At 45.8% G+C, this 26,943-nt stretch overlaps 1 protein-coding gene across 8 annotated transcripts in view; it reads left to right on the forward strand.

Annotated features, from left to right (window-relative positions):
* Positions 1-26,943, forward strand: part of CERS3 (ceramide synthase 3) — a 282,807-nt gene that overhangs the window by 185,625 nt on the left and 70,239 nt on the right. For 2 of the 8 annotated variants that reach the window (XM_073653363.1, XM_073653362.1), the window contains one exon: positions 15,485-15,565. The exons of the other annotated variants lie outside the window; for them this stretch is intronic. The gene's annotated coding sequence lies outside the window, so the exon portion shown is untranslated. The remainder of the gene's footprint in view (positions 1-15,484; positions 15,566-26,943) is intronic. 8 annotated transcript variants of the gene reach the window in all.

A 26,943-nucleotide genomic window follows, 5' to 3' on the forward strand; every position in this document is an offset into this window, starting at 1 on the left:
AATGCCACATGCAGGATGTCACAACCCTTCCTTATAATGCCCCATGCAGGATGACACGCCCCCCTCCCTTATAATGCCCCATGCAGGATGTCACTTCCCCCCTTCCCCTCTTATAATGCCCCATGCAGGATGTCACTTCCCCCCTTCCCCTCTTATAATGCCCCATGCAGGATGTCATACTCCCCCCCCACCCCCATATAATGCCCCATTCAGGATGTCAATTCCCCCCTCCCCCTCTTATAATGCCCCATGCAGGATGTCACACCCCCCTCCCTTATAATGCCTCATGCAGGATGTCACACCCCCCTCCCTTATAATGCCTCATGCAGGATGTCACTTCCCCTCTTATAATGCCCCATGCAGGATGTCACTTCCCTCCTTCCCCTCTTATAATGCCCCATGCAGGATGTCACACACACCCCCACTCCCATATAATGCCCCCATGCAGGATGTCAATTCCCCCCTCCCCCTCATAAAGCCCCATGCAGGATGTCAATTCCCCCCTCCCCCTCTTATAATGCCCCATACAGGATGTCACACCCCCTCTCTTATAATGCCCCATGCAGGACGTCACTACCCCCCTTCCCCTCTTATAATGCCCCATGCAGTATGTCACCCCCCCCCATATAATGCCCCATGCAGGATGTCACCTCTCCCCCCATATAATGCCCCATGCAGGATGTCACCCCCCCCATATAATGCCCCATGCAGGATGTCACGCCCCCCCTTATAATGCCCCATGCAGGATGTCACCTCTCCCCCCATATAATGCCCCATGCAGGATGTCACCCCCCCCCATATAATGCCCCATGCAGGATGTCACCCCCCCCCATATAATGCACCATGCAGGATGTCACACCCACTCTCCCCCCACCATATAATGCCCCATGCCCCCATACATAAAAAAAAAATCAAATACTCACCTCACTTCTCCCCTGATGCTGATCCGGACTCCAGCATCGCCCGCGTCTTCCCACTCTGTGACAGCTCAGGAGAGATCGCGTGCGGTGTAAACATATCACTGCGCCCTCTGACTTGAGACGTCACAGTCAGAGGACGCGGAAGACGCTGCGGAGGCACGGAGAGGGGTAAGTATTGTGCCGGCGCCGTCATATGACCGGAGATGTCCCTGCGCTCAGCATGGGGCCGGGGGCCATGTGACGGCGGGGGGTCATGTGACGGCGGGGGGTCCTGCGGGGGGGCCCCATGAGGAGACGCACAAGAGGGGGGCCCCGACCGGCCGGGCCCCATGGTCAGAAGTTTCGGGGACAAGAAGGCGGATCAGGACTAGAGGAGCGCCGGGAACAGCTGAAAACGGTGGCTGGTCAGTACTATGTAATACTAGGGTTAGGGAACTTGCATTAGTGCCACGAGTCCAGCTCTGAAATAAAAAAAAAAACGCTGGAGTGGTGCTTTAATTAATCGGGGCCATTATATCTGATGTCTAGGAAACTAAAGGCATATTACCATCTTATAAAGTTGCAATGTATTTACCATATGGATCTCTATCAATCTCGACAAGGGGCCCGTTCGCTGCAGCGAGTCATTCTCCTCTGCTCCTCAGCATGTGCAGTCACCGCAAACCAGGTTACAATTTTTGAAGACCGCAACAGCAGACTACTCTCAACATTATCCCCTGCTATCGCTGATCGGCCCATGCAGCATGCAAAAAATGGACATGTCAGAGTGTTTGCCCGCGGTCCGCGGAAATACACTGACATGTGCACAGACCCATTTATTTGAATGGGTCTATGTGTGTTAGTGTCTCCGGTACGTGTGGATACTGTCACCACACGTACCGGAGACACTGACGGGTGAAAGAGCCCTTACTGTGAGTACCAAATTCCGCTCTGAGAAATGGTCGTAAGCTATATTCAGCGCCCTCTCCCCCCAGAGTAGTGACACCGAGAACCTGTTATATAGACAGCCAAAGCTTCCCCACAAAAAGTACATAATGACTTTGTGCCCCTTCACTTATAGGCAGGATACCTACAGTACAGACCAAAAGTTTGGACACATCTTCTCATTTAAAGATTTTTCTGTATTTTCTTGACTATGAAAATTGTACATTCACACTGAAGGCATCAAAACTATGAATTAACACATGTGGGATTATATACTTAACAAAAAAGTGTGAAACAACTGAAAATATGTCTTATATTCTAGGTTCTTCAAAGTAGCCACCTTTTGCTTTGCTGGCTGCTTTGCACACTCTTGGTATTCTCTTGATGAGCTTCAAGAGGTAGTCACCGGAAATGGTCTTCCAACAATCTTGAAGGAGTTCCCAGAGATGCTTAGCACTTATTGGCCCTTTTGCCTTCACTCTGCGGTCCAGCTCACCCCAAATCATCTCGATTGGGTTCAGATCTGGTGACTGTGGAGGCCAGGTCATCTGGCGTAGCACCCCATCACTCTCCTTCTTGGTCAAATAGCCCTTACACAGCCTGGAGGTGTGTTTGGGGTCAATGTCCTTTTGAAAAATAAATGATGGTCCAACTAAACGCAAACCAGATGGAATAGCATGCCGCTGCAAGATGCTGTGGTAGCCATGCTGGTTCAGTATGCCTTCAATTTTGAATAAATCCCCAACAGTGTCACCAGCAAAGCACCCCCACACCATCACACCTCCTCCTCCATGCTTCACGGTGGGAACCAGGCATGTAGAGTCCATCCGTTCACCTTTTCTGCATCGCACAAAGACACAGTGGTTGGAACCAAAGATCTCAAATTTGGACTCATCAGACCAAAGCACAGATTTCCACTGGACTAATGTCCATTCCTTGTGTTCTTTAGCCCAAACAAGTCTCTTCTGCTTGTTGCCTGTCCTTAGCTGTGGTTTCCTAGCAGCTATTTTACCATGAAGGTCTGCTGCACAAAGTCTCCTCTCAACAGTTGTTGTAGAGATGTGTCTGCCGCTAGAACTCTGTGTGGCATTGACCTGGTCTCTAATCTGAGCTGCTGTTAACCTGCGATTTCTGAGGCTGGTGACTCGGATAAACTTATCCTCAGAAGCAGAGGTGACTCTTTGTCTTCCTTTCCTGGGGTGGTCCTCATGTGAGCCAGTTTCTTTGTAGCACTTGATGGTTTTTGCAACTGCACTTGGGGACACTTTCAAAGTTTTCCCAATTTTTCGGACTGACTGACCTTCATTTCTTAAAGTAATGATGGACACTCGTTTTTCTTTAATTAGCTGCTTTTTTCTTGCCATAATACATTTTCTAACAGTCTATTCAGTAGGACTATCAGCTGTGTATCCACCTGACTTCTGCACAACACAACTGATGGTCCCAACCCCATTTATAAGGCAAGAAATCCCATTTATTAAACCTGACAGGGCACACCTGTGAAGTGAAAACCATTTCTGGTGACTACCTCTTGAAGCTCATCAAGAGAATACCAAGAGTGTGCAAAGCAGTCATCAAAGCAAAAGGTGGCTACTTTGAAGAACCTAGAATATAAGACATATTTTCAGTTGTTTCACACTTTTTTGTCAATTATATAATTCCACATGTGTTAATTCATAGTTTTGATGCCTTCAGTGTGACTGTACAATTTTCATAGTCATGAAAATACAGAAAAATCTTTAAATGAGAAGGTGTGTCCAAACTTTTGGTCTGTACTGTATATTAAGCATACTCACCACACTATTGCATCAGCTTTAAGCGTCTCTCTAACTGAAAGTATCATTCTATCTCCAGTTTACCATATTTATTGCCCCTCCACCCAGTATACGCGCATCCAGATCTGCTCTTCTGTGCAAGGCTACTCAGAAAAGTCACCATCTGGAGATCTGCTCTTCATATCTGTTTGCTAGACCAGGTGCTAATACACCAAGCTGGCAGACAGCCACAAGCCACACATTATGAGTCCGTGAGCCACATGTGGTTCCCAAGCAACAGGTTGGGTTCCCGGCTAAAGTACCCCCATACACCATCTATGTTAAGAACAGCATTACTGCAAATGTCCATGTTCAATGAGCTACCTTCTCAGGGCTCATTCACATGTCAGCTTTTCACATACGAGTGCTATCTGGTTATATTTTTTACAGATAGCACTTGTACCTGGGACAGTCAAAAGGGCTGTTTACATGTCTAAATTTTTTCCTCGGACTGAGTGGCCCATGCGAAATCGCTGAGACATGTCTGATATTGATCCGAGTGTCGGATCAAAATCGGCTGTGGAGGTCTATAGGTCAGGCAATGTTCACACGTTCAGTATTTGGTCAGTATTTTCCATCAGCATTTGTAAGCCAAAACCAGGAGTGGGTGATAAATACAGAAGTGGTGACGTGTTTCTTTTATATTTTTCATCTGATTGTTCCACTCCTGGTTTTGGCTTATAAATACTGAGGTAAAATACCGAACAAATACTGAACGCGTAAACGTGGCCTCAGTGGAAAAATCTGGCAGCACTTGGATGCCATCCGTGTGCTGTCCGTTTTTCAATCACTGATAGAAGAAAGTGGAGAAACCTTTTTATTCTCATCAGTGAAAAAAACTGATGAAACTCTGATCAACTCTGATGAAAACCACTGATGAAACTCGTTTAGTTTTTCTCATACGTCAAAAAACCTGACGTGTGAATGAGGCTTTACCCTAAGACCTCTTACTCCTCACATGTCCATTCTGTGTGGCATGAAGCCGTAATAGGGCTTCCATTGTGGATCATGACCCCTATGATTTCATATGGAGTCCTGCAGAGTTTTTACATTGGTATTTGGCATCAAGTGTTGGGATGCAGCCTTTTTTCATCTCCATATTATGCTCTGCTTTGCGCACGAGGCCTAAAGTGGTTTCCCAACTGATGATCATTATTTTGCAAATGGCTCCAATGGTTTAAAAAAAGAAAAGAAGTGATGTCTGACTTCATTAATCCCATACAGCTCATTCCAAAGCTTGCCTGGTCTACTTGACTACTATTTGACATGCAGGAAATGGCAGGACATGCCTATTCAGCCAGTCGCTGGCTAAGGCGAGTCGCTGCTGTCACCAGTGATTGCTGAGCCAATCTCCTGCCACTTCTGCCACTCATGATTAACCCTTCCACCACGTCCTCTTATGTCTAGCCCCTCACCCCACAGTTCTTCAGCTCATACTAAAGTAAGCAAATCATTGTCCTCACCACAAACTTCTCACATGCAAATGGTGGTCAGATCAATTTCCGTCTATCATACCAACACAAAGACCTCGCAGATCTATAAAATGAAGGCAAATGGTCAATTTTTAATTTAAGTACTCTTATAATAAGTCAAAATAATTTGCTTCTAGAAAATTAAACCTTTTAAAGAAGCAATTTAGCACACTGAATTATTCAGTCTACATTACAGTCATTTTCATAGAAATGGAGCAAAAGCCATAATGCAATGCTACAGATCTTGGAACAGAACTTGGATCACTTCTAACAACATTTATATGATCAGCAAAGCGTCACCTATAAGTAAGGAGACTATGTAGGGAGAAGCGTGACTGCTGTTTGCCATAAACCAGGTTTTTCTTGGTGTGTGCTCATCACCTGTCAGCGGCCGATGCCCGGTGTCAGCAGTTTCTAGGACAAGAGGAATAAAGTTCTGAGTATAAGCCGCATGCTGTGTGCTAAAAGTGCGATGACGTCCCTGTCTATGAGGTGATAGGATCCGATCCTCTTCCTAAAGCCTTTCACCTCAGTTAAACGTCGAATTTTCATGTTTTCTCTGTTTTTTTTCCAGATAGAACATGTACCCATTATAATCTACAGAGCTGTTCAAACGTCCATGTTTTTATAAGACCTTGTGTCTGCGGAAAAAAATCGTGGCGATGTGTAGAGAGGTGTCTGTTTTTATCTGAGTCACAAATTAAAATTACCTATAGAAGTTCATGGGTCCATTAAAAATCACAGTCAGCACACAAAGCCAAGTGCAGTCCGTGATTAACATTGCGCTGGGTAGGTCACATTTTTTTGAGCATCTATCTCCAGTTTCCCTCTACCTTGGAGTAAAGTTTCTAGAGAAGTTTTCAATTTGGCACATTTATGCGAATTTTTTAAAGGATTTGGGACTTTTGGTGCTGAAAAGTAAAAAAAAAAAACTGTTAAAGACAAAAATAAAGAGCATTTTTGATTCTGCACCAAATTCATGAACCACATGTGCCATCTGAAGAATTTGGCACAAAAAAATGTCAGCAAATACCACAAGACAGAAAAAGTAAAGTGACTTCAATAAATCAAAAATGATGAATCAGGCAGATTGTTTTTTTATAGAGTTGTAATATGGCCTGGAAAAAAAGGTGCTTGAGGCCTCTGCAGTATTTCTGTGTGCGTCCAATGTCAAAAGGAGGAAAACAGAAACAAAACAATGCCATGCTTTGTGTCACATCTGTAGTGAGCTGTGTGTGTCACATCTGTAGTGAACTGTATGTCACATCCATAGCGAGCTACGTGTGTCACATCTATAGCGAGCTACGTGTGTCACATCTATAGCGAGCTGTATGTCACATCCATAGCGAGCTACGTGTGTCACATCTATAGCGAGCTACGTGTGTCACATCTATAGCGAGCTACGTGTGTCACATCTATAGCGCACTACGTGTGTCACATCTATAGCGCGCTACGTGTCACATCTATAGCGAGCTACGTGTGTCACATCTATAGCGAGCTACGTGTGTCACATCTATAGCGCGCTACGTGTGTCACATCTATAGCGAGCTACGTGTCACATCTATAGCGAGCTACGTGTCACATCTATAGCGAGCTACGTGTGTCACATCTATAGCGAGCTACGTGTGTCACATCTATAGCGAGCTACGTGTGTCACATCTATAGCGAGCTACGTGTGTCACATCTATAGCGAGCTACGTGTCACATCTATAGCGAGCTACGTGTGTCACATCTATAGTGAGCTACGTGTCACATCTATAGCGAGCTACGTGTCACATCTATAGCGAGCTACGTGTCACATCTATAGCGAGCTACGTGTGTCACATCTATAGCGAGCTACGTGTGTCACATCTATAGCGCGCTACGTGTCACATCTATAGCGAGCTACGTGTGTCACATCTATAGCGAGCTACGTGTGTCACATCTATAGCGAGCTACGTGTGTCACATCTATAGCGAGCTACGTGTGTCACATCTATAGCGAGCTACGTGTGTCACATCTATAGCGCGCTACGTGTCACATCTATAGCGAGCTACGTGTGTCACATCTATAGTGAGCTACGTGTCACATCTATAGCGAGCTACGTGTGTCACATCTATAGCGAGCTACGTGTGTCACATCTATAGCGCGCTACGTGTCACATCTATAGCGCGCTACGTGTCACATCTATAGCGAGCTACGTGTGTCACATCTATAGCGAGCTACGTGTGTCACATCTATAGCGAGCTACGTGTGTCACATCTATAGCGAGCTACGTGTGTCACATCTATAGCGTGCTACGTGTGTCACATCTATAGCGCGCTACGTGTCACATCTATAGCGAGCTACGTGTGTCACATCTATAGCGTGCTACGTGTGTCACATCTATAGCGCGCTACGTGTCACATCTATAGCGAGCTACGTGTGTCACATCTATAGCGAGCTACGTGTGTCACATCTATAGCGCGCTACGTGTGTCACATCTATAGCGAGCTACGTGTCACATCTATAGCGAGCTACGTGTGTCACATCTATAGCGAGCTACGTGTGTCACATCTATAGCGCGCTACGTGTCACATCTATAGCGAGCTACGTGTGTCACATCTATAGCGAGCTACGTGTGTCACATCTATAGCGAGCTACGTGTCACATCTATAGCGAGCTACGTGTGTCACATCTATAGTGAGCTACGTGTCACATCTATAGCGAGCTACGTGTCACATCTATAGCGAGCTACGTGTCACATCTATAGCGAGCTACGTGTGTCACATCTATAGCGAGCTACGTGTGTCACATCTATAGCGCGCTACGTGTCACATCTATAGCGAGCTACGTGTGTCACATCTATAGCGAGCTACGTGTGTCACATCTATAGCGAGCTACGTGTGTCACATCTATAGCGAGCTACGTGTGTCACATCTATAGCGCGCTACGTGTCACATCTATAGCGAGCTACGTGTGTCACATCTATAGTGAGCTACGTGTCACATCTATAGCGAGCTACGTGTGTCACATCTATAGCGAGCTACGTGTGTCACATCTATAGCGCGCTACGTGTGTCACATCTATAGCGCGCTACGTGTCACATCTATAGCGAGCTACGTGTGTCACATCTATAGCGAGCTACGTGTGTCACATCTATAGCGAGCTACGTGTGTCACATCTATAGCGAGCTACGTGTGTCACATCTATAGCGAGCTACGTGTGTCACATCTATAGCGTGCTACGTGTGTCACATCTATAGCGAGCTACGTGTGTCACATCTATAGCGCGCTACGTGTGTCACATCTATAGCGCGCTACGTGTGTCACATCTATAGCGAGCTACGTGTGTCACATCTATAGCGCGCTACGTGTGTCACATCTATAGCGAGCTACGTGTGTCACATCTATAGCGAGCTACGTGTGTCACATCTATAGCGCGCTACGTGTCACATCTATAGCGAGCTACGTGTGTCACATCTATAGCGAGCTACGTGTGTCACATCTATAGCGAGCTACGTGTCACATCTATAGCGAGCTACGTGTGTCACATCTATAGTGAGCTACGTGTCACATCTATAGCGAGCTACGTGTCACATCTATAGCGAGCTACGTGTCACATCTATAGCGAGCTACGTGTGTCACATCTATAGCGAGCTACGTGTGTCACATCTATAGCGCGCTACGTGTCACATCTATAGCGAGCTACGTGTGTCACATCTATAGCGAGCTACGTGTGTCACATCTATAGCGAGCTACGTGTGTCACATCTATAGCGAGCTACGTGTGTCACATCTATAGCGCGCTACGTGTCACATCTATAGCGAGCTACGTGTGTCACATCTATAGTGAGCTACGTGTCACATCTATAGCGAGCTACGTGTCACATCTATAGCGAGCTACGTGTGTCACATCTATAGCGAGCTACGTGTGTCACATCTATAGCGCGCTACGTGTCACATCTATAGCGAGCTACGTGTGTCACATCTATAGCGAGCTACGTGTGTCACATCTATAGCGAGCTACGTGTGTCACATCTATAGCGAGCTACGTGTGTCACATCTATAGCGAGCTACGTGTGTCACATCTATAGCGTGCTACGTGTGTCACATCTATAGCGCGCTACGTGTGTCACATCTATAGCGAGCTACGTGTGTCACATCTATAGCGCGCTACGTGTGTCACATCTATAGCGAGCTACGTGTCACATCTATAGCGAGCTACGTGTGTCACATCTATAGCGAGCTACGTGTGTCACATCTATAGCGCGCTACGTGTCACATCTATAGCGAGCTACGTGTGTCACATCTATAGCGAGCTACGTGTGTCACATCTATAGCGAGCTACGTGTGTCACATCTATAGCGCGCTACGTGTGTCACATCTATAGCGAGCTACGTGTGTCACATCTATAGCGCGCTACGTGTGTCACATCTATAGCGAGCTACGTTTGTCACATCTATAGCGCGCTACGTGTGTCATCTATAGCGAGCTACGTGTGTCATCTATAGCGAGCTACGTGTCACATCTATAGTGAGCTACGTGTGTCACATCTATAGCGAGCTACGTGTCACATCTATAGCGAGCTACGTGTGTCACATCTATAGCGAGCTACGTGTGTCACATCTATAGCGAGCTACGTGTGTCACATCTATAGCGAGCTACGTGTGTCACATCTATAGTGAGCTACGTGTTTCACATCTATAGCGCGCTACGTGTCACATCTATAGCGAGCTACGTGTGTCACATCTATAGCGAGCTACGTGTCACATCTATAGCGAGCTACGTGTGTCACATCTATAGCGAGCTACGTGTGTCACATCTATAGCGAGCTACGTGTGTCACATCTATAGCGAGCTACGTGTGTCACATCTATAGCGAGCTACGTGTGTCACATCTATAGCGAGCTACGTGTCACTTCTATAGCGAGCTACGTGTCACTTCTATAGCGAGCTACGTGTCACATCTATAGCGAGCTACGTGTGTCACATCTATAGCGAGCTACATGCGTCACATCTATAGCGAGCTACGTGCGTCACATCTATAGCAAGCTACGTGCGTCACATCTATAGTGAGCTACGTGCGTCACATCTGTAGCGAGCTACGTGCGTCACATCTGTAGCGAGCTACGTGCGTCACATCTGTAGCGAGCCGGGTGCATCACATCTGTAGCGAGCCGTGTGCGTCACATCTGTAGCAAGCTACATGCGTCACAGTTGTACGAGCCGTGTACGTCACATCTGCACGAGCCGTGTGCGTCACATCTGCACGAGCCGTGTGCGTCACATCTGCACGAGCCGTTTGCGTCACATCTGTACGAGCCGTGTGCGTCACATCTGTACGAGCCGTGTGCGTCACATCTGTACGAGCCGTGTGCGTCACATCTGCACGAGCCGTGTGCGTCACATCTGCACGATCCGTGTGCGTCACATCTGCACGAGCCGTGTGCGTCACATCTGCACGAGCCGTGTGCGTCACATCTGTACGAGCCGTGTGCGTCACATCTTTAGCGAGCCGTGTGCGTCACATCTTTAGCGAGCCGTGTGCGTCACATCTTTAGCGAGCCGTGTGCGTCACATCTGTACGAGCCGTGTGCGTCACATCTTTAGCGAGCCGTGTGCGTCACATCTTTAGCGAGCCGTGTGCGTCACATCTTTAGCGAGCCGTGTGCGTCACATCTGTACGAGCCGTGTGCGTCACATCTGTACGAGCCGTGTGTGTCACATCTGTAGCGAGCCGTGTGTAATACAACGAAAAATTAGCTTGTCTGCCTGTTCTCAAGAATTCAGATCAGCAGTAGAATTCAGGCCTCTTCATGCCTTGCTGTATAACACTGCCATGAGCACTTCCCATGTGTGACACCACAGGGGTGGGAGAATTGGAGTCTGGCCTCTACAAAGTCCAAACCCTTTCTCCAACAATCTTTAGTTGCCAAAGCTGCTATTGACGCACCCCCTGGGCCGTGGGGTACTCGGTGCCGGGCCGGTCGTCGCTTAGGGAAAGGTCACAGTGGCGGTGACCTGGTCCGTGACCCAGGGCAGTCATTCAATAGGGGAATATTTACAGGGGATTTATGTACAAAGTTCGTGACGCCACCTGTGGTATGTGGCTAAGGGAGCCGCCGCTGCGGAGCAGTGCTCTGGAGCTGATGATGTTACTGCAGCAGGGATGATGTGGCTCTCCACAGGTAGAGCTTAGCTCCAGGGCAGTGTAGATGTTATGGGTTATGCTGGGCGTTGTAGTGCAGGGGTGATGGCGCAGATAATAATCACAGAGACAATGAAGTGCAGTCCTCAGGGTCTTTACTCACGGTTGTTGCAGTCCAAGTTACAGGTACCACAGTAACTTCCCTCGTCGTGCTGCGCTTACTCAGGGAGGGGTTCAGTCTACCCTCAGATATCTCCGGAGTACTTAGCGGGACCCCCTTCTGTGTCCTCTCTCTGGCCGTCTCCCTGCACCTCATACCTAGTGTCCCAATCCGGTACCTGCGGGCCTTGTCGGGCGACGTCTGTCCCATCCCCTGGGTCCTCTATAGCTACCTTTTTGGTGAGACTGATATGGACTGTTGGCTGCAGGACTTGAAATACTGTAGCCTCCGGTTTCTAGTTGAGTCATAAAGTTCTCTGCTAGTTGAGGGACCGGTCCCCTTTATGTGGCCTGACCCCTCCACCTCCCGGTAGATTCGGGCGTACGGGTGGCTTCCAGCACTGCCCGTACCCCTGGGGTCCCTTCTTCCTTTCCTGGAGCTCTTCCTGCTCCCTCTCCTCTTTCTTCAGTCTTGGGCCTCTCCTCGGGCTCTCTGCCTGAGCAGAACTCCTGCAAAGCCCTGCTCCACTCCTCTCACTGTAGACTGTTCTCTCTCTCTCTCCTTAGACTGATTGGCTTGTCTTTCTAAGATGGCTTCCCTTTTTATACCTTCCTCTCATGTGCTCCCCTAAGCTACTTCCTCCACCCACACCCACTACATAGTCCCCCCCCCCCCCCCCAGCTAGGGACCGGGGACTGTGCTCTCCCTTAGGAGCAATCTCACCCTACCCCCACTGTGGGTATGTGTTGGATGCAGGTGTTAGGGTCCCGAGCTGTACTCCTTCCTTACCTGAGAGTGAGATACCACACCTCTGGTTGATATGCAGTACCTCTGTGGCGACTGAACCCTCAGGGGCGCCACACTATGCTCCTCTGATATTATGTTCCTTCAGGAGCCACAGAAGATATACGACTGTGTTGTATATAGTTGTTTTTTGCATTTAAGGACAAAAGAAGCTAGACTATAAAAGATCATTTCTCTATGAAATCAAAGGAATAAACTATACATAAGTGTCCATACGGTGTGATTTTGTGTAAAACTCATTTTAGGTTTATCTATTCCTGGGAAAGCCGAGTGACCACTAAGATGACTACAATTGCAACCACTAAATGCATTGTCACCCAGCTTTCCAAGATTATGGCTAACAAATCTGCACCATAATCCTGCTTAACCAGGCATATTTGCCATTCACAAATCTTATAATGCTGAGTGACAACCTTGTGGGAGCGGACATGGCAGTCATATTGGATGTTGCTAATCTTTTCTAGAAGCATAAATAATTAGTAAAAGCTGTATTAAATTTTGACATCTTGACAGGATAATTAAATAACTTCTATTAAGAGGTGCGCTTTGTTTCTACATGGGAAGGCAACCTGTGGGATGTAGAGATCTACTTTAGTGATGTGTCGAAACATCTACTAATCATCTACTATACTAGAATGTCCTGCTTTCACACAGAAGTCACCATGTTTAAGTCACATGATGATTTTTGCTTGTTTTGTACCCCCATATATTCTAAAATGCAGCCAAGAAACCACATACAGTATCTGCAGTATATTAATGGTATATCATAGAGGAACTTATTCAGTCGAGCAAAGAAGAGAGGGATGTGCCAGTCACTTTGATAAAACAAAGAAAAGATGGCTCCAGTGACTCTGGGCCAATGTGTTGGACTTTTTTTGGTCATTGTTGCATGCACTTAAATACATAATTATTTTACTCTGAGGGGGAGATTTTGATATTCATGATTTCCACTCATCTGCTAATGATTGACATCTTTATACCGGGATTCAGCACTTAGATTGCAACCATTAATAAAATCTGTGATTTTATGAAAACTACAGCATATGAAAATAAGTGTCCACCGAATAGGGCAGCATAAACCTGAATCTGTCACCAGATTTCACAAAACAAATGGCATATATTATTAAGTTAAGTTTTAAGGCTATGTTTCCACAATGCATTTTTGGTGGGTTTATTTACGCTGCGTATTTTCGAAAAAATGCAAGTAACCTATTTTACTTAATAGGTTCAGAAAATCTGCAACATCAAAAACTCACCAAAAACTCATTGTGGGAACGTAGCTTTAGACTCAAGAGACGTATGTACTTACTTTGAAAATCCAGAGCGGCATGCATTTTCAAACAAATTACACCAGCCTCATCAGAGCGCTATTTAATAGTAAATCTAGTTTATAGTGTGAAATCTGCCGACAGATTAGTTTTCAGTTGTTGGTTTCAAACAACAGATTTGCACCCTGTCAATAGCAGCTTTGATCAGGGCTAAAGCCCAGGTCATAATTTTTTTTTTTACTTGTGACAGCATCATCCATGATGGCAACCGTTGCAGGCCAGCTGTGAAAGACAAGCTGTTTAGAAAATGGGCAGCAATGGGCTACCAATGAATGAGGAGAGGGAAACCGCGGTGGATGCTGGGGGTGACACGCGGTGACACCCCGCCCACAGCCTATCAATCGGGGGCAGCGCGTCACTGGGTCACACCCGGCTGCAGCCGGAACTTGACGTGACTTCAGCGCAGCGGATGTCAGATCCGGCTGAAGCCGGGTCACATGATGCCTGGTGAGCGGTCAGCAAAAGGTTTTGGTCTCCCCTGACCACATGACCTTCTCCCATGTTCCCTCTGGATTATTTAGATGGTCATTGGTGAACTTCAAACAGGCTTGGACATGTGCTGGTGTGAGCAGGGGAACCTTGTGTGCCCAGCAGGATTATAATCCATGATGGCGTAGTGTGTTACTAATGGTAATGGTTGAGACTGTGGTCCCAGCTCTCTTCAGGTCATTGACCAGGTCCTCCCATGTAGTTCTGGGCTGATTCCTGACCTTTCCCAGAATCATCCTTACCCCAAGAGGCAAGATCTTGCATGGAGCCCCAGACCGAGGAAGATTGACAGACCTCTTGTTTTTCTTCCATTTTCTAATAATTGTGTCAACATTTGTTGTCTTCTCACCCAGCTGCTTGCCTATCGTCTTGTAGCCCATCCCAGCCTTGTGCAGGTCTACAATTTTGTCCCTGGTGTCCATAGACTGCTCTTTGGTCTTGGCCATGGTGGAGAAGTTGGAGTATGATTGACTGACTGTCTGGACAGGTGTCTTTTATACAGGTAACAAGTTCAAACAGTTGCAATTAATACAGGTATTAAGTGCAGAGTAGGAGGGCATCTTAAAGAAAAACAGGTTTTTGAGAGCCAGAATTCTTGCTGGTTGGTAGGTGATCAAATAATTATTTCATGCAATAAAATGCAATTTAATTATTTAAAAATCATACAATGTGATTCTGTTTTTTTTTTATTTTTAGATTCTGTCTCTGACAGGTGAATTGTACCTACGATAAAAATTATAGACCTCTCCATTCTTTGTAGTGTGGGAAAACGTGCAAAATTAGCAGTGTATCAAATACTTATTTTCCCCACTGTATTTTAAAATGAATGGTGTCATTCAAAACTTTAACTTGCCCTGCAAAAAAATCCCTTTTATGGCTAGATCTTTATTTATTTATTTTACTCACTTATATAGTGCCCTTATTTCCACAGCTCTTTACAGACATCATCATCACTGGGGCAGTAGGGTATCACAATCTAAATTCCCTATCTGTATGTCTTTTGAGTGTAGGAGGAAACCAGAGGAAACCCACACAAACACAGGGAGAGCATAAATGCTTCATATAGATGTTGTTCTTGCTGGGATTAGAAGGCTACAGTGCTAACAACTGAGCCACTGTGCAACCCAGTACAAAAATACATCACCAGAAGCACCATCTGTACACACATCCATCACCATGAACACCATCAGTACATGAATACAGTACCAGAAGCTACATTGACAGAAAAATTAAACAGTTATGGCCCTCCGAAGGTGAGAAAAAAAAATGAAGGCGCAAATATGAAAAAAAATGGCCAGTCCTAAAGGGCTAATAAAGATTATGATCTGAAAAAAAATACATTTGTCAGTTTTTTTTTAAATACTTATAACATAGAAATCTGATTTAAACCTTTTCTGATGATTGCTTCCTTTTAAGCCATTGTGATCCATTCTACCTTATATGTAAATCTTGTCTTGGTACCCAAAGGGGCAGGAACTGCATGAATACGGCCATACAGAAGAGTTATGGATCACCCCCTTAGGTGAACAAGACTACATTTTCATACAGGTAAGAGTGGCCATATCTCAGGAACAGATAGGCGCAGAAACTAAAAAAAAATATGCAGATTTCGGAGAACTACGGCATTTAGTCCAGATAAAGAAATTACATATTTAATAGCAAATGACAGGTACTCTTTAAAATTACATTGGTGAACTTACCTATTCATCCAATTAACAACTATTCTGTTTTAGAAAAGAAGATATCATTGAGATTGTGTATAAAAATTGCCACTTATTTGGTGATTTCCAGATAGTAACCACTGTACATATATAACCGCCTATTGGCTTCTATATCTTAATAGTCTGTTTAGAAAAGCTGAACGCACTTCCATGCACAGAGAATGATCAGTAATAGACTGATTTTTCTGTGTGCATAGACTGGCATTGTTCTTGGTAACACATGTCCTGTTTGCACAAGCTTAAAAATTACTTGTTCATCAGGTGATTGGCAGCCTGTTTACATTGTCTCGTTATGGGGAACAATAAGCTGATTCCCAATATTTGAGTAGTGTAAATGCACCCTAAAGGTATGTGCACACGAAACAGAAACTGAGTGGAAATGGTCCAACATAGAATAAACATGTTACTTCTTTTTACTTCTTCAAGGTTTCAAATATTCAAAACATTTAAAAAAAGTAAGACAGAACATGTGCACAGCAATGTTTTGACATTGCTGTGCATTATATTCATTTTTTATGGCACTTTTTCAGACAGATTTCAGGCTTTGTGTGCACATACCCCAAGAATGTTTTCACACAGATTTTATGTGGAGTTAAAAAACTGAAGCGGTTAAAAGAAATAGCATATTCATTCTTTATGCAGCTTTGTAAGTTGCCTACTCTCTTAAAGTAGATACAACGGGAAAAAAGGCTGGCGGCAGAGCCACTGTAAAAACGATGGCAAGACTGCTAGCAGTTTCGCCTGAGAAGACTCAGCTGCTGCACTAGCGTCTAAATGACAGTGTGCATGCAGCCTACAGTGGGGAAAAAAAGTATTTAGTCAGCCACCAATTGTGCAAGTTCTCCCACTTAAAAACATGAGAGAGGCCTGTAATTGACATCATAGATAGACCTCAACCATGAGAGACAAAATGAGAAAACAAATCCTGAAAATCACATTGTCTGATTTGGAAAGAATTTTTTTTTTTAAATTTTGGTGGAAAATAAGTATTTGGTCAATTACAAATAAGCAAGATTTCTGGCTCTCACAGACCTGTAACTTTTTCTTGAAGAGGCTCCTGTGTCCTCCACTCATTACCTGTAGTACTGGCACCTGTTTGAACTTGTTATCAGTATAAAAGACACCTGTCCGCAACCTCAAACAGTCACACTCCAAACTCCACTATGGTGAAGACCAAAGAGCTGTCGAATGACACCAGAAAGAAAATTGTAGCCCTGTACCAGGCTGGGAAGACTGAATCTGCAATAGGCAAGCAGCTTGGTGTGAAGAAATCAACTGTGGGAGCAATAATTAGAAAATGGAAGACATACAAGACCACTGATAACAGGCCCTGCGTCAGCACCCAGCGCACCCGGGGCCCTGAGCAGGTGGGGGGGAGGCCCACTCACCGTCGGGCACCCCGGCGTGCTATGGGACCCGTGAGCCGGCACAATACTTACCTCTCCCCATGCCTCCACAGCAGGTCCGGTGTCTTCCGTGGCTGCTGCACTGTGACGTCTCAGGTCAGAGGGTGTGGTGACATCTTTACACCGCGCTCTCTCCTGAGCGGTCACAGCGCAGAGCGGGAAGTCGGCGGCGACGCTGGAGTCCAGATCTTAGCAGTGGCAGCAGGTGAGAAGTGAGGTATTTGTTGTTGTTTTTTTTATATGTATGGAGGCATGGGGCATTATATGGGGGGGAACAAGTGACATCCTGCATGGGGCATTATTAGGGGGGGGCACAAGTGACATCCTGCATGGGGCAGTATATGGGGGGAACAAGTGACATCCTGCATGGGGCATTATATGGGGATGGAGGAACAGGTGACATCCTGCATGGGGCATTATATGGGGGGAGAGGTGACATCCTGCATGGGGCATTATATTGGGGGAGAGGTGACATCCTGCATGGGGCATTATATTGGGGGAGAGGTGACATCCTGCATGGGGCATTATATGGGGGAGAGGTGACATCCTGCATGGGGCATTATATGGGGGGCAGAGGTGACATCCTGCATGGGGCATTATATGGGGGGGGCAGAGGTGACATCCTGCATGGGGTATTATATGGGGGGGCAGAGGTGACATCCTACATGGGGCATTATATGTGGGCTGGGAAGTGACATCCTGCATGGGGCATTATATGGGGGCTGGGAAGTGACATCCTGCATGGGGCATTATATGGGGGCTGGGAAGTGACATCCTGCATGGCGCATTATTGGGGGGGCACAAGTGACATCCTGCATGGGGCATTATATGGGGGGGAACAAGTGACATCCTGCATGGGGCATTATATGGGGGGGACAAGTGACATCCTGCATGGGGCATATTATATGGGGGGAGAGGTGACATCCTGCATGGGGCATTATATGGGGGAGAGGTGACATCCTTCATGGGGCATTATATGGGGGAGAGGTGACATCCTTCATGGGGCATTATATGGGGGGGGCAGAGGTGACATCCTGCATGGGGCATTATATGGGGGGGCAGAGGTGACATCCTGCATGGGGCATTATATGGGGGGGGAGAGGTGACCTCCTGCATGGGGCATTATATGGGGGGCAGAGGTGACATCCTGCTTGGGGCATTATATGGGGGCTGGGAAGTGACATCCTGCATGGGGCATTATATGGGGGCTGGGAAGTGACATCCTGCATGGGGCATTATATGGGGGCTGGGAAGTGACATCCTGCATGGGGCATTATATGGGGGGCACAGCCTGCATGCAGCATTGTGTAGGGGCCAGTATCCTGTATGGAGCATTATATGGGGACCAGTATCCTGTATGAAGTGTTATATGGGGGCCAGTATCCTGTATGGAGCGTTATATGGGGGCCAGTATCCTGTATGGAGCATTATATGGGGACCAGTATCCTGTATTGAGTGTTATACTGGGGCCAGTATCCTGTATGGAGCGTTATATTGGGTCCATTATTCTGTATGGAGCAATATATGGGGCCCATAATACGGTATGGATGACTATGTGGTGCCCATAATACTGTACAGAGGGCTATGTGGGGTCTTTATTCTGTATGGAGCAATATATGGGGCCCATAATACTGTATGGAGGACTATATTGTCTGGTCTGGACTGTGCTCTGCGAGGATTCGCCAGTTTCTGAGCTATTGTGGAATTTACAATAGATATCGCTCATGTAATGTAAGAAGTGAAATCTTTGGCACTGTACTATATACACCGCGTGCAGAATTATTAGGCAAATGCGTATTATGATCACTTTGATACTTTTTATACATGTTGTCCTACTCCAAGCTGCATAGTCTTGAGAGCCAACTACCAATTAAGTAAATCTGGTGATGTGCTGCCCTGACCAAAGTCACAAACGACCTACTAAATGCCAAATCCAAGCGACACTACTCCATCCTCCTCCTTCTGGACCTGTCATCTGCCTTTGACACAGTGGACCATTCCCTCTTACTCCAGATTCTCTCATCTCTTGGCATCACGGACTTGGCTCTATCTTGGATCTCCTCATACTTAACAGACAGGACATTCAGCGTCTCCCACTCACGCACCACCTCCTCATCTTGCCCCCTATCTGTCGGTGTCCCCCAAGGTTCAGTTCTAGGACCCCTGCTCTTCTCCATCTACACCTTCGGCCTGGGACAGCTCATAGAGTCTCACGGCTTTCAGTATCACCTCTATGCTGACGACACACAGATCTACCTCTCTGGACCCGATATCTCCTCCCTACTAACCAGAATCCCACAATGTCTGTCCGCCATCTCATCCTTCTTCTCCGACAGGTTTCTAAAACTCAACATGGATAAAACAGAGTTCATCATCTTTCCACCCTCTCATTCACATCCCCCATCCGACCTATCCATCAACGTCAATGGCTGTTCACTCTCCCCAGTCCCACAAGCTCGCTGCCTTGGGGTAACCCTGGACTCTGATCTCTCCTTCAAACCACATATTCAAGCCCTTTCCACCTCCTGCCGACTCCAACTCAAAAACATCTCCCAGATCCGTGCATTCCTCAGCAAAGACTCTGCAAAAACACTAGTGCATGCCCTCATCATATCCCGCCTCGACTACTGCAACCTCCTGCTCCGTGGCATCCCTTCCAACACTCTTGCACCTCTCCAATCTATCCTAAACTCTGCTGCTCGACTAATCCACCTGTCCCCCCGCTATTCCCCGGCCTCTCCTCTCTGTCAATCCCTTCACTGGCTCCCTATTGCCCAGAGAATTCAGTTCAAAACTCTAACCATGGCATACAAAGCCATCCACAACCTGTCTCCCCCATACATCTGTGACCTAGTCTCCCGGTACTTACCTGCACGCAACCTCCGATCCTCACAAGATCTCCTGCTCTACTCCCCTCTTATCTCCTCCTCCCACACTCGTATACAAGATTTCTCCCGTGCTTCCCCCCTACTCTGGAACTCTCTACCCCAACATATCAGACTCTCGCCGACCGTGGAAACCTTCAAAAGGAACCTGAAGACCCACCTCTTCCGACAAGCCTACAACCTGCAGTAAACACCACTGCACGACCAGCTCTACCCTCACCTACTGTATCCTCACCCATCCCTCGTAGACTGTGAGCCCTCGCGGGCAGGGTCCTCGCTCCTCCTGTACCAGTCGCTGACTCGTTTTGTTAAGATTATGTAAATGCTTTTGTTATGTATATCCCTATCACATGTAAAGCGCCATGGAATAAATGGCGCTATAATAATAAATAATAAATAATAATAATGTGCATCTCTGTAATGAGGAGGGGTGTTGACTAATGACATCAACACCCTATATAAGGTGTGCTTAATTATTAGGCAACTTCCTTTCCTTTGGCAAAATGGGTCAGAAGAGAGATTTGACAGGATCTGAAAAGTCCAAAATTGTGAGATGTCTTGCAGAGGAATGCAGCAGTCTTGAAATTTCCAAACTTTTGAAGCGTGATTAGCAAACAATCAAGCGTTTCATGGCAAATAGCCAACAGGGTCGCAAGAAGCCTGTTGGCCAAAAAAGGCGCAAAATAACTGTCCATGAATTGAGGAAAATCAAGCGTGAAGCTGCCATTCGCCACCAGTTTTGCCATATTCCAGAGCTGCAATGTTACTGGAGTATCAAAAAGCACAAGGTGTGCGATACTCAGGGACATGGCTAAGGTAAGGAAGGCTGAAAAACGACCACCTTTGAACAAGAAACATAAGATAAAACGTCAAAATTGGGTCAAGAAATATCTTAAGACTGATTTTTCAAAGGTTTTATGGACTTATGAAATGAGAGTGACTCGTGATGGGCCAGATGGATGGGCCAGAGGCTGGATCAGTAAAGGGCAGAGAGCTCCACTCTGACTCAGATGCCAGCAAGGTGGAGGTGGGGTACTGGTATGGGCTGGTATCATCAAAGATGAACTTGTGGGACCTTTTCGGGTTGAGGATGGAGTGAAGCTCAACTCCCAGACCTACTGCCAGTTTCTGGAAGACAACTTCTTCAAGCAGTGGTAAGGAAGAAGTCGTTATCGTTCAAGAAAAACATGATTTTCATGCAGGACAATGCTCCATCACATGCATCCAACTACTCCACAGCGTGGCTGGCCAGTAAAGGTCTAAAAGAAGAAAAAATAATGACATGGCCCCCTTGTTCACCTGATCTGAACCGCATAGAGAACCTGTGGTCTATCATAAAATGTGAGATCTACAGGGAGAGAAAACAGTACACCTCTCGGAACAGTGTCTGGGAGGCTGTGGTGGCTGCTGCACGCAATGTTGATCGAAAACAGATCAAGCAACTGACAGAATCTATGGATGGAAGGCTGTTGAGTGTCATCATAAAGAAAGGTGGCTATACTGATCACTCATTTTTTTTTTTTGCATGTCAGAAATGTTTATTTCTAAATTTTGTGTACTGATATTGGTTTACCTGGTGAAAATAAACAAGTGAGATGGGATTATATTTGGTTTTTATTAAGTTGCCTAATAATTCTGCACAGTAATAGTTACCTGCACAAACAGATATCCCCTCCTAAGATAGCCAAATCTAAAAAACCCCACTCCAACTTCCAAAAATATTAAGCTTGGATATTTATGAGTCTTTTCGGTTGATTGAGAACATAGTTGTTGATCAATAATAAAAATAATCCTCTAAAATACAACTTGCACACAGTGTATATATTTCTCTGCGGTATCTGTGCATCATGAATCATGGTATGTGTTAAAGGGGCCCACTGAGACTTTTTCGCCTGGGGCCCACAAAAACCTGGAGCCGGCCCTGACTGATAATCTCCCTCGATCTGGGGCTCCACACAAGATCTCACCCCGTGGGGTCAAAATGATCTCAAGAATGGTGAGAAAAAATCCCAGAACCACACGGGGGGACCTAGAGAATGACCTGCAGAGAGCTGGGACCAACGTTACACAGGCTACCATCAGTAACACACTACGCCGCCAGACTTGTCCCCCTGCTTCAGCCATTACATGTCCGGGCCCGTCTGAAGTTTGCTAGAGAGCATTTGGATGATCCAGAAGAGTATTGGGAGAATGTCATATGGTCAGATGAAACCAAAGTAGAACTGTTTGGTAGAAACACAACTCGTCGTGTTTTGAGGAGAAAGAATGCAGAGTTACATCCAAAGAACACCATACCTACTGTGAAGCATGGGGGTAGCAACGTCATGCTTTAGGGCTGTTTCTCTGCCGATGGACCAGGACGACTGATCCGTGTACATGAAAGAATGAATGGGGCCATGTATTGTGACATTTTGAGTGCAAACCTCCTTCTATCAGCAAGGGCACTGAAGATGAAACGTGGCTGGGTCTTTCAGCATGACACTGATCCCAAGCACACGTCCAGGGCAACGAAGGAGTGGCTTCGTAAGAAGCATTTTAAGGTCCTGGCGTGGCCTAGCCAGTCTCCAGATCTAAACCCTATAAAAAACCTTTGGAGGGAGTTGAAAGTCCGTGTTGCCCAGCGACAGCCCCAAAACATCACTGCTCTAGAGGAGATCTGCATGGAGGAATGGGCCAACATACCAGCAACAGTGTGTGCCAACCCTTTGAAGACTTAAAGAAAACATTTGACCTCTGTCATTGCCAACAAAGAATATATAACAAAGTATTGAGATGAACTTTTGTAATTGACCAAATACTTATTTTCCACCAAAATTTGAAAAAAAATTCTTTCCAAATCAGACAATGTGATTTTCAGGATTTGTTTTCTCATTTTGTCTCTCATAGTTGAAGTCTACCTATGGTGTCAATTACAAGCCTCTCTCATCTTTTTAAGTGGGAGAATTTGCACAATTGGTGGTTGACTAAGTACTTTTTTTTCCCACTGTATGTGCACATGTTGTCTTTTCTGAGCGGAAACTGAGAGGAAATTCTTCAAATCCTCCTCAAAAACTTGGATGTTCTGCTCAGTGGCTATGTGCACACGGAGTTTTTTTTGCTGATTTTTCATTTTAGAAAAACTGAGCAGAACCTCAAAATTTTTGAGGAGGATTTGAAGAGTTTCCGCTCAGTTTCTGCTCCAAAAAGTTATTGAAAAACTGTGTGTAAACCCAGCAAAAAACCTCAGTGTGAACTCAACTTAAAGAGTGTTTTCACACAGTACATTTTTGAATGCCCCATTTGTCTATGGGGAAGTGTAAGTATGCTTCTAGTAGCATGTTTCTTGATATATACACTACTCACAAAAAGTTAGGGATATTTGACTTTCGGGCTAAATTTATGGAAAACGTAAAAAGTGCACTCTACAGTGATAGTTTATCATGAAAGTAGGGCATTTAAGTAGAAGCATGCAATGGTGATTGGTATACCCCTAGAAAAAATGTCAACGTCTCAATAACTTGTCATGTGGCCTTCAGCATCAATTACTGCTTGACAACGATGTCTCATGCTGATCACAAGTCGAGTTATTATCTGCTGAGGCACGGCATCCCGATCTTCTTGAAGGGTGGCCCTCAGGTCATTGAGGTTCTGGGATACAGAGCTACGAGCCTCTACATGATGATTCAGCTGATTCCATAGGTTTTGTAGGGGAATGTACAGGCCACTCCATTTGAGGAACAACAGTCTGCAGCAGCCATTCCCTAATGTTGCGACATCGATGAGCTGGAGCATTGTCATCCATGAAGATGAAATTAGGCCTGTGTTGTTTGTGCAGAGGCACAATGACTGCCAACACTAAAGCCCCCGTCTCACATAGCGAGATCACTAGTGAGATCGCTGCTGTGTCACTGTTTTGGTGACACAACAGCGATGTCGCTATGTGTGACACTTTGCAGCGATCAGGCCCCTGCTGTGAGGTCGCTGATCGCTGCAAAGTGTCCTGGACCATTTTTTGGTCGTTGCTCTCCCGCTGGTCAGAACACATCGCTGTGTGTGACCAGCGGGAGCAGCGATCAGGCTGGTAACCATGATAAACAACGGGTTACTTTACTAGGGGCACACGCGCACCTAGTAACCCGTTGTTTATCATGGTTACGAGCCTGCTAAAGTGAGTGGTAACCTCCCGCTCACTGTAGCAGAGTGGTAACCATGGTAAACGGGTTACTAGGTGCGCATGTGCCCCTAGTAAAGTAACCCGATGTTTACCATGGTTACCAGCCTGCTCCTGCTTCAGCAGGCTGGTAACCGGAGCAGGACATCGTGGAAAGATTCTTTCCACGATGTCGCTGCTCCCCTGATCGTTGGTGAGCCTGCCTGTTTGACAGCTCACCAGCGACCACATAGCGACGCAGCAACGATCCCTGACAGGTTGTATCGTTGTCGGGATCGTTGCAGCGTCGCTAAGTATGACGGGGCCTTAACACTACCAAAGGCTCGTCTGGTGACAACAGTGGCTGATGAATAGCGCTCTCCTTGACATCTCCAACATCGTTAGCGGCCATCATTTCTGCTCAGCGTGAATCGACTTTCATTAGTGAACAGCACTGAGGCCCACTGGTCCCTCGTCCAGCATAGATGCTCCCTGGCCCATGCAAGGCGAGGACGCCTGTGCACGGTGGTATGGTCAGGTACTCTTGCAGGTCATGTGGCACGCAGGCCATGCTGATGTGAATGGTTTTGAATGGTCTGACATGACACTTGGGTGCCTCTCATCTCCCGTAAATGTGCCTGGAGCTGTGTGGCATTCATCATCCGGTTCCGAAGGGTATTGTTCCCAATGAAGCAGTCATCAGTGTGGGATGTGGCCAAAGGATGTCCACTTCTCTAACTTTTAGTGACTCTTCCAGTGTCTCTCTACCTCTATTGCAATCTGCTGATGACTCTGTGACACTCTGAGCTCAGTGACCACTTCCGTCTGTACAGTTGATCAATTGTTAGGTGTCTTATGATGTCAAAATGTAAACAGCATGATGTGGAGGACTGTTTAAATACCAATGCTAATTGAACCCAGAAATGTATTGGCCGATTCATGGATCAAACACCTGTTGCAGATTTTGCCATCAAGCTCCTTGTTAGAGAACAGCAGGTTGTGTAAAAAGTACTGAAACAGTTTAGAGAAGGTCAAATTAAGTTCACTTGAAAAGGTTAGAGTGCACTTAAGTTCACCCTGAAATTTCGCCCGAAAGCCAAATATCCCTAACTTTTTGTGAGTAGTGTATTTATGTATATACATATATATCCGTGTTGCATGCATGCATGTTCTTCACAGATACATTGGCACCCATTATAGTCTATGGGGCTGTTCACATGTCTGTATTTTCACGGACTGTGTATCTGTATAAAACCTTTGGAGATTTGTCTGTATTTTTTGGGCCAATACAAGTCAATGGATCCATGAAAAACTCATCCAGCACACGGATGGCATCCGCGAGATGATCGTGTTTACCAGTGCAAAAGATAGGAGAAGCTTTGTAATTTATTTACTTATTTATCCATACATGAAAATCACTGATAAAACACCGATGACAATCAGATCCAAAACAATGATGACACAAGTACCATTTTTTTGCATACATAAAAAATGTCTGAATGAGGCCCTACAGCTGTCTGTACTGATATTGGGAAAAAAGCTTTAAACTCAATGTTCTTTACAAAGCATAAAAGAATATATAAAATAGTAGCGTATGTGAAAGTGGTCTAAGAGCTGCTATAACTGCTAAACATAATTTTTCATTATTTTTATTATGTGTTTATATAGTAAGATTAATTTTTATAATTTTGTATTCTGGTATGTTGAATCTTATTTGGGAGATTTCTGAATGTAATTACAATGTTTTTTTTTTTAACCATTACGTTTCGATCCGAATGTGATCCGACAAAACATCAGATCGCACTCGGCCAAATGCTAGTGTATGGGGTTGTGCAAAGTCCGATTTTATTCCTCGGACAATCTCAAAAGAATCGCTGCATACCCAAGTTTGATGTGTTATTATTGAATTGCACTCGGCCGTGCAAGTCAATGAGTCCGTGGAAACCATAGGACTGCACTCGGATGACATCTGAGTGCAGTCCGATTTGCACAATGGAGAACTTTTTTCCTCTATCGTCTCCTCATCCAAGATAATTGGATCACACTGTGCTGACACTCTGATCAGTGTGATTAGCATAATTGATCTGATTTTCTCCGATGACAAAAAATATTTGCACTTAGCCTAAGGCTGCGTGCCTACGTTGCGGATTAAAAGCGTTTTTGCTGCGGATTTTCCGCAGCGGAAACGCTTGTAAAACGCTTGGTAATCCGCATCCCATTGTCCCCAATGAGAATCCGCAAGTTCTATGTCCATGCTGCGGATTTTTCCGCAGCGTTTATGCTGCGTTCAAAAATCCGCAGCATGTCCATTAATTTTGCGTTTCCGCATGCGGAATTGCCTTGTGCAATGCATTAAAAACGCAAGGCAATTCCGCATGTGGAAAACGCGCGATAAACGCGCAATAAACGCGTGCGGAATTCCGCATGCGTTTTTCCGGGAGAGGACATGCGGAAATGAAGCAGAAATTTTCTGCTTCATTTCCGCAACGTGGGCACATACCCTTCTAGGCTATGTGCACACTATCCGTACTGTCAGCGCTTTGACTTTATGCTGCGTCCAAAGTGCTGCACACAGGTGAATTTGCATGTGTTCATTGAACCATGCGGATTCACCGCATCCTATACATTACACTGATCTAATTTCTCTTGTTGAGAATAGTGACTCTGCAAGAGAAATTGACATGCTGCATGTCCGTGTCCACAGGTGATCCGCAGGTGCACGGAGACGCATTGTAGGCATGGGATTGAAATCCATCCACTTTGCTTGTAATGTGGAACGCTGCAT

The sequence above is a fragment of the Phyllobates terribilis genome, unplaced genomic scaffold, assembly GCF_046119375.1.
Source record: "Phyllobates terribilis strain yellow unplaced genomic scaffold, ASM4611937v1 Scaffold_11__3_contigs__length_659146591, whole genome shotgun sequence".
Classification (NCBI taxonomy): Eukaryota; Metazoa; Chordata; class Amphibia; order Anura; family Dendrobatidae; genus Phyllobates; species Phyllobates terribilis.